The sequence below is a fragment of the Protopterus annectens genome, chromosome 2.part0 (assembly GCF_019279795.1).
Source record: "Protopterus annectens isolate FY-2018-M chromosome 2.part0, PAN1.0, whole genome shotgun sequence".
NCBI lineage: Eukaryota > Metazoa > Chordata > Ceratodontiformes > Protopteridae > Protopterus > Protopterus annectens.
The window spans coordinates 1,303,210,260-1,303,230,507 of record NC_056728.1 but is presented as its reverse complement, the minus strand read 5'-3'; the positions used below and the strand labels follow the sequence as shown (position 1 = coordinate 1,303,230,507).

Genomic DNA, 20,248 nt, shown 5'->3' with positions numbered 1-20,248 from the left:
ATCTGAATCTCTTACGTCTCAGAAATGTTTATAGAATAAGAGGATTCGTATACCAATACAGAAACCTCTTAACCTCTTAGTGAAACGACTCTGGACAAAGCCAAAAATATTGGTGGGGAGACAAAGGCCCCAAACAAGGTATCGGTGTTAAATATTACACTTAGAAAATTCCTATAATAACAGGTTTTGAATTTGGCATGCATTTTCTGAAGAATATGAAGTCTAAAACTCAAATGTCTGTCATTATTTTATGACTTCAATCCTCAATGATTTACCAGAATACCAGACATTTTATGAGGAACAGACCCAAAACATGAGGTGCAAATAAGGACATTTTGTGAAAATCTGGACAAGTAACAGGTGTGCCCATGCATTGGATAAGGAGTAAGCATGCAATAGTATGTTTGGTGTTATTTAATATGTAAATTTTATTCTATTTTGTCTAAAAATTTTAATTTTTAAGGGACTGAGCAAAATCCCAAAAACTAAAATCAGGGATTTCCCTTAAAATTAATCATAAGTTAAGAGGTATACTCTCAATCAATAAAACATTCAGCTTCAATTTTCGTCTAGAGTGGTGATGTACATCCCTACCCAGGTACAACCCTCCCCAACCCTAGAAAACTTAACACATCTCTCTTGCTGTCAACCATAAATCTGCAAAGCCTTAGAAACAAGGTACCTGAACTCCAGGCATGGATTTCACAAAACAACCCTGATGTTATAGCAGCTACCAAAACCTGGTTGAAATCATATGTAAAAGACACTGAGTTTCTTCCCCCAGGGTATTCATGCTTGAGTGCCGATCAGCCGAACAAGAGAGGAGGAGGAGTAGCAATACTCTTCCCTAGCAAATATACATTAATTCCCTACTCAAAACCAAAACCCAACTTCTCCCCAGCCGAAGTATTAATCTCTGTATTAAAACGTAACCATAAAAACATTTACATAATTGCTCTGTATATTCCTCCAGGAAACACCATACCAATATTAGAAAACATACTTGCCTGGACTTCCCACAACATAGATAATGAAACCATCATCTTAGGTGATGTAAACATTGATTGGCTAGACACTGCCCATAGCAATCCCACAAAAAACATAAATCTTTACAACTTCTCCCAACTAATTGAAGACATCACCAGACCCCACAAAAATAACATCTGGGGCTCCACAATAGACTGGATATTAGTGTCCCACCCTAACAATATCATCACTGCAGGAATACTACCTAATACCATTAGCGACCACCACCCAGCATATATTCTACGGAAAACCACCTCAACCCCAGGGCAACACCAATACAAATCAACCAGAAATTTGACTAAGTTCCAACCATCCATATTTAATGAAACCTTAGATAAAGTAAATTGGGAACCCCTCAAATCCCTGCCACTTAATGAGGCTGTTGAGTTCTTTAACTCAACATTCCTAGACATCCTAAATAGGCAAGCACCCACCCGCCAAAAATGAATAAAACATAACCATTCAAGCTGGCTCTCAAAATCCACCAAAGAAGTCAAGTCCACAAGGGATAAAATCTGGAAATCATGGCAGAAGAACAAAGACCCTACAACTCTAATACAATACAAACAACTCCATAACCAGGCAAAACGTCTAATAACCAATGATAAAAAAAAAAACACTGCCTCCACCTACAAAGCCAACATAAAAATAATCCCAAAAAATTCTGGTCCTCCATCAACCATCTAGTACATCCAGGTTCTCAAAGCAACCCATCACCTGACCCACACAAAACTTCTGATGAACTTGCCACCCTCTTCAATTCCTACTTCACTGACACCATAGCTAACCTAACCACCACCTTTCCTATGGTTAACACCAACACCACCAAGACAGCTAATGACCAAACCATCCCAGCTAATGACCAAACCATCCTAGAAAACAATCCTACACACAACTCTAACCTAAAATTTTCCCCCATACCCATTGCCACAATAAAAAACTTTTACTTAACCTTAAACCCTGTACTTTAGCCCCTGACAATCTACCCCCACTCTTCCTGCAACTAGCTGCAAACTCTATAGCTTATCCCATCAGCATACTCATTAACAGATCAATTAAAGAGTCCCTTGTCCCAGACATCTGGAAAAAAACGTTCATTCTCCCCTTACACAAAGGCGGCACCAACACAAACACCACAAACTTTCGACCCATATCTATTCTCTCACCCCTCTCTAAAATACTTGAAAAAATGCATCCATGCCCAACTCCTCAACCACCTGCTTGAAAATCAAATTCTATCACCCACTCAGCATGGTTTCAGACCAGGGCACAACACCACTACAGCCCTCCTCTCCTTCCTTGATACATTTAACCAGGCATAGGATTCTGGTAAAATAATCGCTACTCTTTTCCTCAATCTCTCCAAAGCTTTCGATACCATTTCCCACACTATCCTCCTCTCTAAACTATCTACCCTCCACATTTCCCCACCAACCCTACAATGGTTCAATAACTATCTCTCCAATAGGCAGCAATCCACCAAATGGCAACAGTCTTACTCTCCCTTCCTCAATACTTCCACAGGGGTACCCCAAGGTTCCATACTTGGTCCTGTCTTATTTAGCATCTTTATTAACAACGTTCACACCACTCTCCCACAATGCTAGGATGCTTAACAATCATCTTGCCCTAAATCCCCCAAAAAATAAACTAGTAATTTTTACCCTAAGAAAACCACTCCCCTAGATAAAAAAAACTCTTCAGTATACAAGCCCAAGACAATACCACTATAGAAGTTGTCCCACACACTAAATTACTAGGCATTATTATAGATGAAAACCTAAACTTTGACCTACACATAAACAGTAACATGAAAAAAACACATCAAAAGCTTGGTATGCTGTACAGGCACCAACACTTTCTTAGCTTCTCTACTAGACAAACCCTTGCAACTACATTTTTATTACCCTGTCTCCTTTATGGTGTCCCTCTCCTCACTAAAATCCAAAATTCTACAAAATCCAAACTTGATATGTGTTACAACAGAATAGCCAAATTTGCCAACAAGGCCAAATTCTCATCCCACCACTGTTACTCACTGAATCAATTAGGCTGGTTGGAACTCCCCCACCATCTCTCATTCACCCAGCTAACTACAGCACACAAAATAATCTACAGACCCACATACTGTCCTGCTATATCAACTCTACTTGCCAAATACCAACCCAGCAGACGACTAAGATCTGAAAATCATCTACTTCTAAAAGTAGAAAAGCCCACCTTACCAGCTTGTCAACTGTTCTACTCCTTCACCATCGACAAACTATGGAACTCGCTTCCTCCTTCTATAAGAAACACGGGCAGCACCACCACCTTTAAACAAACGCTGAAAAATCATCTCAACTCTTCCTGGCTATGTACCTGCTCTATAACCTAACCTCTTCCTTCTCCTTATATTATAACTAAATTCCTATGCTTTTTACTACTAGTGACTGATGATACTTTCTCCATATTTATTATTTTTTTTTCTTACATCACTTGTTGATACTGGCACAAAAATGCTGATTAATTTATCTCCATTTTTACCACTCTGAATTCATCTGGCAACCAACTAAATTCCTGCTTTTATGTATATATTCTGTATATGTTACTGTAATCAAACCAACTAAATTCCTGACTTATGTATATATTCTGTATATATTACTGTAACCACTACGTATAACACTGTTTCTACTTCTGTACCAATTAATGTTTAATTTTTTTTCTGCATCTATGTTCTTGTCGGAGCTTTTCTCCCAAGTCTTCCACCGAAAATGGGCTCTTTTAGGTCCAGTGGACTTTCCTGGTAAACAAATGCAATAAATAAATAGAATTTGTACTCTCAAACAGTGAAACACTCTCCTGAAATTTTCTTCTAGATTTTCACTTGATGCTCCTATCTAGAATGTATGCAAATTACATTTCAAATGGATTGCTTAAAAGGTCACTTTATCCAGTGCTATACGTTCAGTCTCAGGAAATATGTCAGAGAAGCAGACCATGTGGTTAATCGCCATTCAGTTCTGCCAATTCTAGGAGCTGCTCTGTGCTTCTGTTACAGTGGTGGCATTTGTACTATTAGAATGCTCTGTAGAAACTCAGGCAACCTGGATATATGCCCAGCCTCCGTGGGGTCTTTACTGTAAATGTCTTCTAGAAAAGAGGGGTTCTACATGACATGTATTACTTGTCTGTAATTTCTTTAATATTTAAATTTGTAAACCACAATGCACTGCATACTACTTTTTTCTAGTTATAAACAATGCTATTTTACAAATGTTGTGGGAGGTATCATGTATTGCTGTACACCTCTCATCTTAAGTTATATTACATTAATGAGGACATAAACTTTTGTGGGGTGTCCATATACTCTTCAATGCCGAACTTTTACCCCATGAATCCTATTGCAACCTCCCTATCTTTTTTGTTAGGTGTGTTCTCCTTCCAGTGGACCAGTGAAAGTACAACAAGTTGGCCCTTACCTTCATGGAAAGAGTGTCTTATTGCATTTCCCTTGTGAGATCACTTATCTGCATTCTGATGCAGGATCTGGAGGTGGGCATTATATATGCAGCCTAGGGGTGTGGATTTTTAGATATGTAGGGTGGGGAAATCCAATCCAGGACAGAGCATATATGTGATGTCATACGTATTACCTCATTTTGTGACACACATACTCCAGCTACCACAATATCAGCAGCATACTTTGTGACTGGGAAATACTTACCAACCTGCTCTGGGATATACCCAGCTGTTAACAGAAACCCAAACCCTTCATCCTTGGATGGGTGAGTCGAAAGAGGACACTCATTCCCATCACCACTGCTTGGCCCCTCCAGCGTCCAACCCACTAGTCAAACATGCGTCATTTGTGGGTCATGAGCTTTCAATATCAAATCAGAGCTCATATTTAAAAGATATTTCAGTGGATGCAACTTTTCAGTCTTTAGTATTAGGATAATATTACAATCGCTTCTCAAAATATCCACGTATCTAGACATTTTCTTCGGTGGTCTTCCATATCTACGATATTTAACAGGATTCATCTCTGGACTTCAGATCTTTTGGCAATAGCTCTAATAATTTGGATAATGCTGAAGGCACAACAGAAGTATCTTTTTTCATGTAAGGTGACCTTTCCACTTGCTCCTGCCACATCCGTTTACCTCTGTCCTTTCTCAGTTTCTGCATGACTGTTTCACCTAGACATTTTTGTCTTAAAGAGACATGCATGTTTTTATGTACAACTGACTTTCTTCTCTTTGAATCACATAGCATCTTAGATCATGTATCTGACCAGTTACTACAGCTTCAGGCTGCTTATCCTGACACTATTACTATATTATTGCTCTGTTTCCTTTATGCAGTTTGAAGGCCCTACTGCGGTGCTTGTCATACTAACATTTGTTTCTTTGTTGATTTTTTTCAAGCATCTGTTTTACATGGCATTAGTTCTCCTTCATTATTACAGTTGTAGACATGCTTTTTATTCTTATGCCTATTAGTAATTTAACTCATGCCTGACTAAGATTCTGCAGTGGAGAATTCCTTATTCTAAAATTACAAGATGTCAATCATCACAGCTCTCTTACTCTTTTTTTTCTTTATGCTTATTCGATTTTGAATATCTTGGGATTATACTCACTTGCTTGAACCACCAGTCTTGTTCACATCTCTGGATCATTGTCTGATATGAGAACACCATCTGGGCCTTGTTTTGGAAGGTAGACCGTGATGCACCTATCACCCTGCTACTTGTAGCATATGTTAATTTCATTACTTCGGGGTACTTGAAATAATAATTATCATATATTAAGTGCATGGTTTTTTTAACTTCAAGTTTGATACTGTTATCGTTCACATATAATGTAACGACATTAGGTGTATCAGTTTGATACTGTTATCATTCACATATAATGTAATGACAATAGGTATATCAGTTTATTTGAAACTGTTAGGAAGATTCTCTGAATTTTGACTACAGATTGTTTTCATTATTCAAATATCTTGCCTTATTGGAAGGCCAGGTACTCCAAAGATATTAAAAAAATCAGCCACAATCATGATTAACATGCTCATACTGACAGCACTAGAGAACAAAATATTGCATTTACCTCTCACAAACAGGAGAAATTTTACTTGATGAGTGTTTTCTTAAGGTCCGAAGTCATAGTGTAAGTGACTGATTTTTGGACTGTGCTCTACAGATACTGCAAGAAGGATTTTACCCATTGACCAATAAAAAAATTCTAAACAAGAATACACTTTGTGAATGGCTTGAGGTTTAGCCCAAAGAGGGTAACTCACTTGGAGTTGTTACTGAAACCTGCTATATGGGTGGTGACTTCATGCAACGTGGTTCAACCAGAGGTGGTGGGTAAATCATTTTTGTAGATACCTCTTTAGAGGTCATTCATGTTACAAGTACAGCAGATCTGCACACTAAAATTGAATGTGTTGCCTTTACTGTAAAATACTTGAAATGCAAATTGTATTATATAAAACATATCTGCAGACCACCAGACAGTTATGGAGCGTAGACTAGAATGAAACAGTTTTTGACTATGTTTGATAATCCAAATAAACCTGTGTTAGGAGACATGAACTGCCTTTACACTAACTAGAGAAAAACTGATGGTTCTAGTTCTTTACTACATTCTTTCACTATATTCCTATCTGACAGAAGGGCCTTAAACAATGTATTCTTCTACCTATAAGATGAATGAACATCCTGGACCACTTTGTATAAGCCCTGATATGTATACTTCTTTTTCAGAAACACTCAATCTGATGTCACCAGTCTAGAAAGTTTTTGTAGAATGAAAAATTATTTTCCCTCAGCTAGAATGGATTTAGCTACATGAGACTGAGAGTATGGGATGGCTAGCATGTCTGTTAGTCCTGTATGATTCATTATTAGAAATAATAATACATTTAAAAATATTCCGATAATTAATAACAAAGAAACCAAGAACCAAGCTACAAAACCACAATAAAACTGAATAACGATCTGGACAGGCTAAAGAAAATTATTTTTTTACATACTGAGAGCTTTTGTCTGCTTATAACCATAGACTTCATCAAAGCTTAACTCAATAATACAAATCAACCACTTAAATGGTAAAAATTAAAATCATGTGCTCCAAACCAGCCAATGCAGCACCAAAATCAATTAATGAACAAAATAATCATATACATTAAAGTCATAGCACCAAAAAGTACATGTATCCCAAAAAACGATCATATTAGCCTAATAAATGTTCATGAATAGTAAAAAAAAAACATATTAAAACCCCCCCCCAAAAAATGTACAATATGTTTTTTTTACTATTTGTGACCATTTATTAGGTTAATATGATAGTTTACTGGGATACATGTACTTTTTGATGCTATGACTTTAATGTATGTGATTATTTTGTGTGTTCTGTTTTCAAAGACTCCCATCTTTCTATTTTCATAGTACCTAAAATAGTTTGTGCATATTAATGAGTCAAAATACGAAAACATTGTTTGAAATACTATTTTCTTTTACAAACGTTTTGCAAAATAATTCTTTCTACTACAATTACTACATAACTGATTAAATGCAAGACAGTCCTTCTTTCATGTGTGTAGCCACAGCTACAAGGCCTGAATTTCAATTGCACCATACTTCCTACCCAACTTCTGTCTCTTTTTTTGTCATTACTGTTATTCTGCATGTCCATGTTAGGTTTTATTGTTTATTTATTATTTGCCTTACATTTATCTTATACACTTCCATTTTCTTAGGTACTTTCTTTAATTGTTTACTTATTATTTCATTTTGGCAGCCTCCATCCACAACTTTTTACAAATTCAAGTCTGTTTCTATTAAAAGCCTGTCCATTGTCTGACCATTTCTTAAGCCATAACTATTCTGTCACTTATCAACAATTCTTACATCTCACCAGATTCATAGTCTTTGGCTATATTCCTTAGCTCAGTAACAGATTTATCTATTGTTTCAATTGAGCTTTGATTTTTTTTTACAAAATCAATAACAAATACATCTGATTTTTTTCTAATCCCTCAATAATACTTGAATTTTACTCATGTTTCTGCACTTTGACTTTTTTGTTTTTTCTTTTCTTAAAATGTAAAATAGTAAATGCCCTTAAAATATCTTCCTGTGACATGTAATGTGGTATATTGTACCTTCTTCAGGTCACATGGCTATTTTGCTGACACTGAGGAATAAATCAAATGTCTTTATCTATAGCTTTTGGTTTTCTGCTAAATTGTCTTACAGTGAAAGAGCCCCAGGTTGTTGTTGTAGCTGGACCATCTTTTCTTTGGAAGAACAAAACAATCTGAGATTTTGGGATGACCAATGGAGTTTAAAACTTAATGGCAGTGTTACTTCAAAAATCCATTTCCTTCTGCACATTAACTTTCTGCACTACAGAATGATAAATCAAGAATTACTATTTGTTTCACTTGTTACACTTCTTGCATCATGTAACATTTGTAATGCATATCAGGATGCTCAGTGAAGACTTTGACAATGTGGGGATGTGTGACCAAGCTCTGTGAGGTCTTTGCCATTACTGCTTTCGAAAAGAAGCATAACACATGGCATGCATTTTTCTGTCTTATGCCAATGTATATATATATATATATATATATATATATATATATATATATATATATATATATATATTGCAATATACACTAATTATATCCCTTGTAACATACTTACTTTGGGATATAGAATGATTACCTGGTATCTCTTTTAAGGCCTGTATGTCCCATATGCAATACCCAAGGCTAACCCACTGCTTACGTGGAATGTAGAGTCTTAGGACCACAGTCACATGATGCTGTGAAATCTGTCTAGAGGCACAGTTCTTCCCCAGGTAAAGCAGGATCTACAATTTATCTAATGGCTAGAAAAATGGGCAGAGAACATATGTCAAGTAGTTCATAGGTTCATAGGTGATTACTAGGCTAATGGCACAAGCCTAGTCAATATTATCCAGGATATGACAATAATGTATCTTAATTCCCCCAAATACGGGATGGGGTAGTATCAGGGTAGTAGTCTATACCTGCTGTCAGAATATATGTTTCTATGTTTCTGAATTCTTTATATGACATAACTGAGTGAAAGATTTGCAAGCAAACTAAACCTAAATTAAATATTTGAAACTATTTATGTTACTCACACAAATGAAATGTGAAAGGCACTTCAGACATTTTCTTTTTGTTATCTGAATGCAGGGAATATGAAACGTATCAAAACTCATGACAAAAGTGGAATTTAATAATAATATTAGAATTATTTTTATTATGTAATTGCTATCTTCACTATACTTGTGCTAATGCTGTGTAGAAAATTGCTTTTGTGGTACTGAAATACCCTAGCTAGTTGTACTTTACCACTGAACAGATGAGTGAAATGGCAGCAACATTCTAGAATCTTCTTGTTCTATCAAAGCACATGACCTTGTATAAGAAATGTCATTAATCTGTTAACTCAAAGCACTTCTTGGTGCATTCACTAGATCTGTGGGGTGATTTATCGAACTTTAATTCTATTCTTGAAATATTACACTGCATTTTTTTTCTAAGACCCTTTTATACAAGTGACTGAATGGGCTTCATTTTCTAAAAGCTGCAATAAGTCCAGGCAATGCTCTTGCTCTGGCATTGTATCCGGGTGAAAGATTAAAGACTTATATGTTTCAGATCTCCATAGTTTGTGTATGTCTGTGGTCACAGAAGGTCTGGCCTGAGCCGGATCATGGTCAAATGGGGCTCTAGGCAGGGAAATGGATTGGGGTCCCACAGCCATTCCAGTTTCCCATTACTCGGCTATTTCTCCCAAGTTACCATAAACACTGTTCAAACCTTTCAGTGTGTGTACTGTTTTCTTATTGACTTCTGCAATGATTACAGATATTTAGATTTAAATTAAAACCTGGATTTCAAATTTTGTAGCACAAATACTAATAGACATTTGCTAAAGAAAACAATGCAATCTCACAATGAAAAAAGACATAGCATTAACAGTAAACTTCTCTGCCCTTGAAATTTACTCTCATTGAAATGGCATTGAAACCCACATTCAAAGAAAATGCAACTGGCCACTTACAGATTAAGCTTTCCTTTGGACTGTTTTCAAACCATAGGCCCCTTACACACATTTTAGAATCATGCATACATGCATGTGTTCTTTGATTCGCCTTCCTGATTGTATAAATTTGTTTACTTCTATAATACAGCACCACTTGTTAGAGTTCATTTTAAGTTTGTAGTTTTGAACATTTTTTCCAGTAAGCAATTAAACAAAATGTATGAACCAAAAATGATAAAACTGCCACTTTCAGAACATTTCAACCATAAAAGGCCACTCAGTCTTCTGTCATTACCATCCACCAATATCAGTCAATATGTACAATCTTTGTAGAAGTTAGTCATCTGAGTAATTAATTCCACATTAAAGCTGATCTGTAACTAATGAAAAGGTTGCTGCTAGCAAACAACTTTATATTTCAGTGATTCATCTACAAATTCAGTGCCTGCTGCCCTTGAAGAATACATTTCCTATGTTACATTAAAAAATGGTAAGCTGGTAATATTGCAATAGGGAATGGTCATATTTACAAGGCATGTCATCCAAAGGAGGACACACTCAGGACTGCAGCGCCCCACCCCTCCTTTATAGGTTCATAGGTTCATCAGTGTTTACTAGGCTAATGACTACAAGGGCCTTTTTAATCATAGCCATGCATTTCAAATCTCTGACAAGTTCTGGTACCCTTTATAAGTGGAAGCAGAAGCTTGGGAGATGAAACATTTACAAGCAGATGCTTGTAAGATGAAACATTTAGAAGGAGGGACATGGCTGCCTGTGTCCATTAGAGACATAGCTGCCAAACCAGGGATGAATTTCCTGTTCCCCATCCAATTGTCCAAGTTACACTTGAATTGGGTTAGTGAGCAACTCTGTTGCCCATGGATGGGGAGCCTGTTCCAGAGAAGGGGTAGTCTCTGGGATACATACCTGTCTCTCCAGCAGGTCCTATTTATATCACAGGTAATGTTTAAGTCTTTAGAATGGGTAATTCTGGTGCTATTTGTTTTGCAGATATGCAGGAGGCCCATCAGTGTTGGGTCTGAAAACGCTTTGTATGCCAGACAGCCAGGCATAGATATCTCCTCAACAGCCTGTGGGAGACAGAATGCAGGGATAGGGCCTTGAGGCGGTCTGTGCAGGACATGTCAGTTACACCCTGTATTTTTTTAGTGAGGTACCTCTGTGGATGTTCCATTTGTTTGATATGCTTGGGTAAGTACATATCAAAGAGGGCATTGTACTTGATATGTCTGATGAATGCTGAATACAGTGGAATAATGAATTCCTTAGAACTAGATGCCGTACCTTTGTTTATAAGGTGCACAAAATATAATTATTTCCTCACTACTGCAGACATGTAATTGTCAAAGGTTAGATTACTGTCTATATGTGTCTCCAAGTCCCTGATTACTGGGTCAGCTCTTAGGGGTGTGTTGTTAATATGATAATTTCCAGAAGTATATGACTTCCCAAAGATAACTGTTATGTATTTCTTGGCATTTATTTGTAGTCCATGGCTCTGACACCAGTTGTTTGTTTGCGTCAGTCCTTCCTGGAGAACATTTGTGTTGGTGCTGGATTCAGTGACAGCTCCTGATTTGCAATCATCTGCAAATTCAGTCAGCCAGAGGCCACTAACATTGGCCTTAACATCAGAGAAGTAAATGCCAAAAAGGAGTGGTCCTAGGAAGATCCCTGAGGGACTCTGCCTGTGACTGGCCTCTTTATAGCGGTGGACTGCCCATTCTAACCAGGTCCTGTTTGTGAGCCAGCTGACTATCTGAAGAATGACATAAGAGTTTGTACCAAACCTCTTGAGTTTGTCAACAATGCCCAAGTGGAGTATTGTGTCATATGCCTTGGCCAGATCAAGGTAGGCAGTGTGAACCATTTTGCCCTCATCCATTGCTTTGGTGACCGTCTCAAAGAAGTCCACCAAGTTGAGTTGGAATGACCTGCTCTTGACAAAACCAGTGTCTGTAGATTTCCTATGTCATTATTGACCATTTCCATGATAATTCTTTCCATGGCTTTCTATATGAGGCTGGTGAGACTTATGGGTCTGTAGTTTACAGGTTCTGTAGATGGCCCATCTTTGTGCAGAGGGATGACTGTTGCTGTTCTCCATTCATGAGGCACAAAGCCTGTTTGGAGAACTACAGTTAAATAGCAATTCTTGAAGCCTGTTAGGTCATATTTCATGTTATTTTGAAGGTATCCTGAGATATTGTCTGTGTCCATTGATGCAGTGTTCTTGGAGTTAGAGATAGCATTAAGGACCTGTTCCCTAGTGGTAGCAGGGGAAGTTATATTTGGTGGTATTTTCTGAGAAAATGTTGAGTGGAAGAAAGGGCTAAAGTTGAAGCTGAATGTGTCAGCCAGTAGGATTGCTATATATTCTGTCTCAGTATAGGTGGCCCCATTAGCAATGAGCTTTACACACAACTGTGTATGTCTTTGAGGATATGGATATAGCTAAAGAATGCCTTGTGGTTGTCCTTGGCCTAGGAGGCTAAATTTACCTCAAATTTGGCTTTGGCAGATTTTATCCTCTGAGTTGTTTGTTTAGTTTGATGAGAGTGCTTTCATTCTGCCGAGTGTTGCACCTCCTAATTTTTGCCATGATTTTATTCCTTCTGTTATACATCCTATTGACATTGTAATTCTACCAGGGTGGCTTGTTTTTAGGTTTAGTTCTGAACTTCCTCCGTGTCATTACAGCTGCCTCTATGCAGCTGCTTGTATTAGGTTTCTTTGAATAGCTCTGCATAGGCAGCACTGTTCTCAGGGTTTATGGTGGCTTGAAATTTTGCCAGGTTACCACTAAATAGTAGAAAGTTAGCCCTAGATTAGTTCATGAATATTCCGGGGTTAGCTGGGGTTTGAGGTTTTATTTTTACTTCAAAGGAGACCATTTTATGGTCGGATCTTACCAGAGAAGACATTATACTAGGGGGTGTGCAGTATTCTCCCATATTAGTGAGGACCATATCCAGATTGTTGCACCCCTGGTCAGTGTACTGACAATCTTGTCCTTAAAGTGCAACAGAGTATCAGAAGTCCATCTACATGGTGTGGGAGTGGAATCCACAGTCTTCTGCATCAAAAGCAAGTATGCTACCTGTTGTGCTACTAACACTACTTTCTAATTCTCTAACACAAACAGTGACAACGACTTGCTAAACAAAACAGTTGCACATTGAAAACAGACTTAGCATGAGCAGCAGTAAACTTCTCTTCCCTTGAAGCTCACAAATCCTTGAAAATGTACAGAAGCTCATGGTCTAGTAGTTGGTGTAGAGGATTCAGGCTCTTGTTTCCTGTAACTAAGGTACAGGATTTGAGCCTGGTTAAATTAACTAACCTGCCACCTCTAACTAGGGAATTGTTCACGCAAACACACACACCTATCAGAAAAGCACCTTACCTTACCAATAACATTCTGCAGAAGAAGCAAGAACGTTTTTGTGTTTAAATTCTGTGCTCGGACTTGGAATAGATGCAACAGTAGGTGTATGCTTTGACACAAGCAACAGTAGGGTCATGCAAATACATGACAAGATGTAAATATTGCACACAGAGGGAGTTCTTAAAGATGAATGCTGTTAAGACTTGTAAGTTCCTTTTAATCTTAAATGAAAAAGTAAATGTTGTGGCAGCCCTTCTGGCCAACAGACCTCTCCTAGCCAGCAGGGCCCTAGGCAACTGCCTGGATCTAGCTCTGGGTCTGGCCAAGTATAACCTTCAAATGACATCTGTTTATAGTGTATAAAAGACTGGTATTTTTATTATAGTCCATTATTAATCTTCAGGTCTTTGGTGTGATTCAGTACAATGTGATGTAAATAAATAATTTAGTAATGGAGGATTATTAAAACTCAGGTCTTGGCATGGATCAGTAGAACCTGTTGTAAGGACATGATTTAATACTGGAGAATTATTAAATGTCATATCATGGCATGAAATCATTATAACCTGATGCAGGCAGGTAATTTAGCAGTGGAGCATTACAACACAAAATGTCTGAGCTGATCTACCTGTTAGAATGTTATGCATGTATACTAGTCAGTACAGGGTTTAGGTGCCTGTGATCTCCTTTGTCCTAATATTTGTCACCCAACTTTGGGCTAATGGTACCCTTAATATGCTACTACTAATACAAGTCACAGCTTGTACCTCATGTATGCTGACATAGGCTTCCTTATAGGTTACAGCTCAAGCTAAGTCAGTTTTAGTCCTTTGTTAGTCTTGATGTTGAATGCGTGCAGTTAAGTGTGACTATATTATGACCTTTTGATTAAGGAAATTAAATGACTATAAGTGCAGATTATATATAATTATCTTAACTGTGTTTTAACTTATCCATTAAGATATTATTGATAGGAAAATCCTGCCGGGAGCCAAAATATTTTAATTGAATCTTTATGACTAAATTGGCTATAAAGTCACATGTTGAAATCCACAATATGATTTATTCAAGAACTAGGCTTTCAGCTGAAGGTGCAGATGGATGATACTATGTACTACTGTCTCTTTGTCTTCATTTAAGCCTTTTAATACAATAGATTGTTTTTATTCTGAGGAATTGATTAATTCATCTGAAACTGATTTATATTATAAATGATCATGTCTACCTACTTTTTGTGTTGCATTCTCTTAAAAGATCTGTCTATCTGTTGTATAATAGCATAGTCCCACCATATTTCTGTTTATTTTTGAAAAACTTTGCAAACAAAGATGCTGCATGTTTTAGCTTTGTTCTGAAGGTGCCACAGCTATGCTTAGTGTAGAACATTGAGCAGAGGGAGTGGCCCCTACAGATCATTACAGGAGCCAGTCAGAAAGGAGAGTGAAATATTCATGTTCAGCAAGTGGCTAGTTAGTAGATTATCATTAAAGATGTAACATAAAGTGTAGTTTCAGCAACAGGAAAGACATTTAGACCATTGACTTTCTCTGTGAACTTTGTTGATAAGCTTTCTGGTTGTAACAAAATACAAATGCAGAATGCTGCAGCAATAACCTCAACTAAAGGATGAAAGAATGATACAGAGACGTTCTTTGGCTGCACTGGATGTAGAGGAACAAATGCCAGGACAGAGGTTTGTTTGGAGTGATATCCTGGTTTCAGCTCAGAGGGCAGCTACACATCACTGAATGGTTTCAATACTGCTTCACTAAGCAGAATCATCTAAGTTAGGTAGCAGAAAGAATTATGTAGTACTAGGTACAGCAAGCAGAAGGCACATGGAGAGGAATTGTATTAGATTTACCTTATCACAACGAGCAAGGTCTTGGATATAAAAGAGAGACAGAATAGATAATGCAACAAAGAAGGATAGCATGGAGGCAAAAAGGATAAAAATATGGGCAAGATGCTTAAAGAATCAAACTCCAGAAAGATAAATATGCGAGGATTCTAGATGTCTAGTATTTTAGTTAGTGGACCACTGGCTTATAATAACTTGAGACTGGTATGGCTACTGCAGCCATAATGAAGTCATGGTGATCTAACCATTATGGCTGCGCTACTCATTAAGGACCTTAGTGAGAGTAAACTGTGTGGTTAGTTGTTTCATCATCATATACCCAGAGAGAAGAGAGGAGAGGAGAGGAGAAGGAGTTCTTCAGTGTATCCTGTGGATTGGGAGGGTTGAAGTATTACCTGTAGTGGGCTGAGATACAGAACTACAGCACACAAGAACTTAATAGATCAAACTGTGCTGTAAGTCAGTGTCAGAAAGTCAAAAACAGAATGTTCTGCTGATTTTGGATTTCTTTCTCCCACATGTGGATGGGCTTCCACCCCCTAAGTGCCATGATCCAGCTTCACCTCTACATACATTTAAGGCTGTGAATTCTGTTTCCTGGTTAAATATTACCTTATGCTTGTATAGATGCACATTAGAACAATAGTCATGGATTTCTTCTGTGTGAAAGCTTTACTTTCTTCTATCCATAGCTCCCCCAAATGCCTGCAAATACCCTTAAATGTAACCTTTAGTATAACAATACTACACTTCCTGTCAATTGTATCAACAAAGTATGCCTACCAACGTGTAACCTCATATAAATGTACCCTCTGAGTATTGTAACTCAGACATTTTGCCTGTGTTGTTTCTGAAGAGGGTCCTGGACCCAGCCCAGCCACCTGATTAACAAAATAAAATAAATTAAATAAAGTTATCAAACATTTAAATTAGAAGCAGAGATATCACTGATGGTGACATATTATCAGTGTTGATTTTCATGATGGAATAATATCACCTTGGGATTTGCTGACACCAAATTCTGGAGAGTTCTTTTGGTGACTGTTCTATAGTTTTACTCAACATAAGTGTCTTCAAGCATTGAGATGCAAAAGGTATTTGATGTCAGTAAGGCCTATAAGTAAGGTAAGGTGTATAAATAGATGGTATATGAGGGCTAAGGGGTTGGTATGAACAGGAATGAAGTAGTGCTAGCTGAGAAAGAAAAGCAGGAAGAAAAAAGCTGTTTAGCTGGGATAGCCAATATATCTAGTAAAAAGGGAAATTTGTTGTCCATTAAATCACTGGTTCAGGTGGTATTTATCTGCCACAGAAGTATATATATATATATATATATATATATATATATATATATATATATATATATATTATCATTATTATTATTATTAGGACCATTTAAAACAGTAAATCACTGTGCCAAATGAGCAAAAGCTAGAGGAAAACAAGTTACAATGTTCTTGAAGTGGCAGAAAAGATAACTGCTTAAAAGATTTTGCTTCGTGATTGAATCTTCACTGGTCTGATCCATATGTAAAAGCATTTTTCTTTCTCAATTTACCTACCATTCCCCCACCTCCTTCTAAGGCCACTTCTATATCTATAGTGCTAGAGCTTGATAGGATAACACCGGTTTCTCTTTCTAGCAAACAGTGAACTGGATAGGGAAGTTGAATTTTTACAGATACTCAAACTATCTGAAAATGTGCTGAATCTCCAGGATGAAAAAGTGCCGAACTACTCAAGCTTTTGTCTTCTTACTTACCAAACCATTTCTTCAGAACTGGCTTTGTATACCTTACCTAAGTGAGTTTATTACACTCCCCCATGAAAAATGTATGCTTTGTTGTTGCTTTTTTATTAGCTTGCATATCACCTTGAATATAGATGCACACCACTGTGCTTTAGCATCCATATTTGTTTCATATTCTCTACTGCTTAGTAATTCTGTTATATCAATATTGGTAAATTCATGCTTCATTGATGTTCTGCAATATGTACCAATCCCACATCGTAGAACTTACTACAATATATAACTTTATGTGATATTTCCTGTTTATTGCATTTAATGAATTCAGTTATTATATGTGCATCTCTTTTTAGAGCTTTCTTGAACCTTTTCTCTCTGGGTCTCTATTGAAAATGAGCAATGTAGCCAGTCAGAGTTTCCCTGTGAAAAAAGCAAATAAAATTAAACAAACAAGTAAATACTCAACAACAGATTCTTAGGAAGGTCACAGAAGTAAAATAAAAATAGATCAAATTGAAAAGTAAACAGAGGACAAGAAGCAATAGCAAGCAAATAACTGAAAGTAAACAAGTTCAGTAAGCAAACAAAATATTACTTAGAATAAGATGGGAGTAATGCAGTCTAAGGATTGTAGAACAGTGATTTTCTAGGATATATGTTGAAAAGCAAAATATTTTCTGTCTGCAGAAAGAAGTTACTTGTCTCTGGACAGAGCTGGATAGTATTCAGGGAATCACCTCTCTTAACCTGGGATGCAACATCACTACCCCAGAATTCAGAGACTATGGAGACTACCCCAGAGTTCCAAGTGCAAGGATTAGTGCGATCATACTAGGTTCTGTGATGGTGGTGGAATAGAGGTATATCCCACCACCTGTGCTTCTCACAGTTCTTATGCTGTTCCTGGCACAAATGGGTTCCACCAAGAATCCACCAACACTGAACAGGAGGATAAAGAACCTACTATAAGACCACAGTTCATCTGGGAGACATGGGACCTAAGAAGAGATGAAAACAACTTCTGACCGAGAACTTTCTGATGGTAGACGTAGAAGGATGTGGCATAGAAAGGGGACATTACTGATATGGTACTTAATGTGCTGGACATTAACTGGAGTACCTTGTCTAGTGTTAGTATGCTACAACATAACAAATCAAGGTGGTAGCTAACAATACAACAGAAGTGGGAGAATGGTGCAAAGACATTTGTGCTCAGTAAAAAGACAAAAATGGCTCATGACAGAAATTCAGCAACAGCAAGTTGTACCTGTTTTGTACTATTCTGCACTGTAAGGAGAGAGATGACAACACAGAAAGTATAAAATACTTTTAAACAAATGCCGTGCATTTCATCAAGATTCAAGAAAAAATCTACTGCAGCCACAGGCAAATAGCAAAAGCTGTTTAAACATCTGCATGTCTATTAAAAGTTATTTGATGCTGAAAAAAAGAGTGGTCAGTTAAACAGCTCCTCAGTTACAAAAATAGCTTTGACAGTTTAAGAACAATGCGAGGGAGGGTCTGCCAACACTTGAAGGACTATGAACTGGCAGCCTTAAAAAATCTGCAGTTCAGCTACTTTATTTTGTTGAAGATTTGCAACTACTGTAAAGAGGTAACAGCAGTGCCAAAAATCGAAATCAGAGTAATTCAGACAAAAAAGTGAAAAAAAAAATGCTGTCAGGTTCCAGACACTGCGCAAAATGCCTGTGACTCACACTACTGCCATTGTTAATTTACATTGCAGAAAAAAAATTCTTTATATATAGTATGAGGGAGCTTGAAATAGATTCAGGGAACAAGGCCTCCAAGAACACATTAATATGCCAAGTCCCATCAAGGAAAACCCAGCACTGAGAAAGACAAAAAAACAGTATAAATCAAATGCAACAGCATGAATCACCTAGTACTGTTTGTGCTCTGCAGTACCAACACCAACAGAAATAATTTAGACTTGCATGTCTTGTGGTAGCACCAAAAAGAGAATGTCTGATCACAATAAACCACTCCGAGTTTTTTTTTTGGGGGGGGGGGTTAAATGATGCATGCGTGATTTTCTGAATGTTGCTATAATTGTAAACAAGTTTCAGCAGACAAAATTATACCAATTTGTAGCTGTAATGACCGAAATAATTAAAACTACAAATGTTTCTTAAAGTCTTCTGCTGAGATTTATTCAGTTAAGTGTGGCTTGACATTGTTGCCCTATCATCTGTACCACAACAAGAAAAACACTTTAAAAAACTGCAGCCATAGTCCAGTTTCCATCTTCAAAATATTCAAAACTGCATAACCTATTAAAATGCAGAACAAATGGGCAAACTTGGTGGAACATTTGCTTGCAGCAATCAAGTCTCCAGTTGCTTGCCAGAACACTTGGGTACCACCTAAAATTTTTCTTTTACATTATTTATAAGGCAAAAAAAGTTATCCAGCAGTTATGATATAAAAGCTAAGGTAGTGTGTTTTATCACATACCCAGTTCTTCAAACATTATAAACTTTTATGAGAAACAACTCATGATACAAAAGTCCAACGCCCTAGGTGGCAAGCTAAGCAACACCCCCCAAAAAAAATAATAAAAATACAATCAATTCCAGTCAGCATCAAGCAATGCAGGTAATATGAGACTTGCAACATCATGAATACCATACCGTACCATCCATAACACTAGCAAACAAAATAATTAAAAAGTTATAGTCAGATTCAAACTTCCATCATCAAAATGTGGAATGACACACTATCTTGCATAATGTGGAACACATTGGTAAAATGGGACACCTTTACTAGGAACAACTAGGAAGGGAGCTCACAGCGTGTCTAAAATGTATACGTTCTTAGATACCCTGGCTCTCTCTTTGCTTGCCAGAACAGTTACATAGTTACAATGTAACATTGTCCTTTTACACAATTTATATGACAAAAAAGTTACACATCAGTTGTGGTATATTGTGCTTTAGCACACACCCTACTTTTCATACATTAGAAACTTAAGGGCAGGTTGCAAAAATCTACCCCCCAACACACACAAAAATAAGCAAATTATTCTCATGTTATCTCTTAGCACTTCTATTTACAAATTCCGAGTGACAAACAACTTTAGCCTTTCTCCCTATGTCAGTTATT

The 20,248-nt window shown here is 37.2% G+C and overlaps 1 protein-coding gene across 5 annotated transcripts in view; it reads left to right on the top strand.

The window, feature by feature from the left end:
- LOC122793456 (E3 ubiquitin-protein ligase RNF19A-like) overlaps positions 1-20,248 on the top strand; it is an 862,167-nt gene that overhangs the window by 266,126 nt on the left and 575,793 nt on the right. The gene's annotated exons all lie outside the window — the stretch shown is intronic.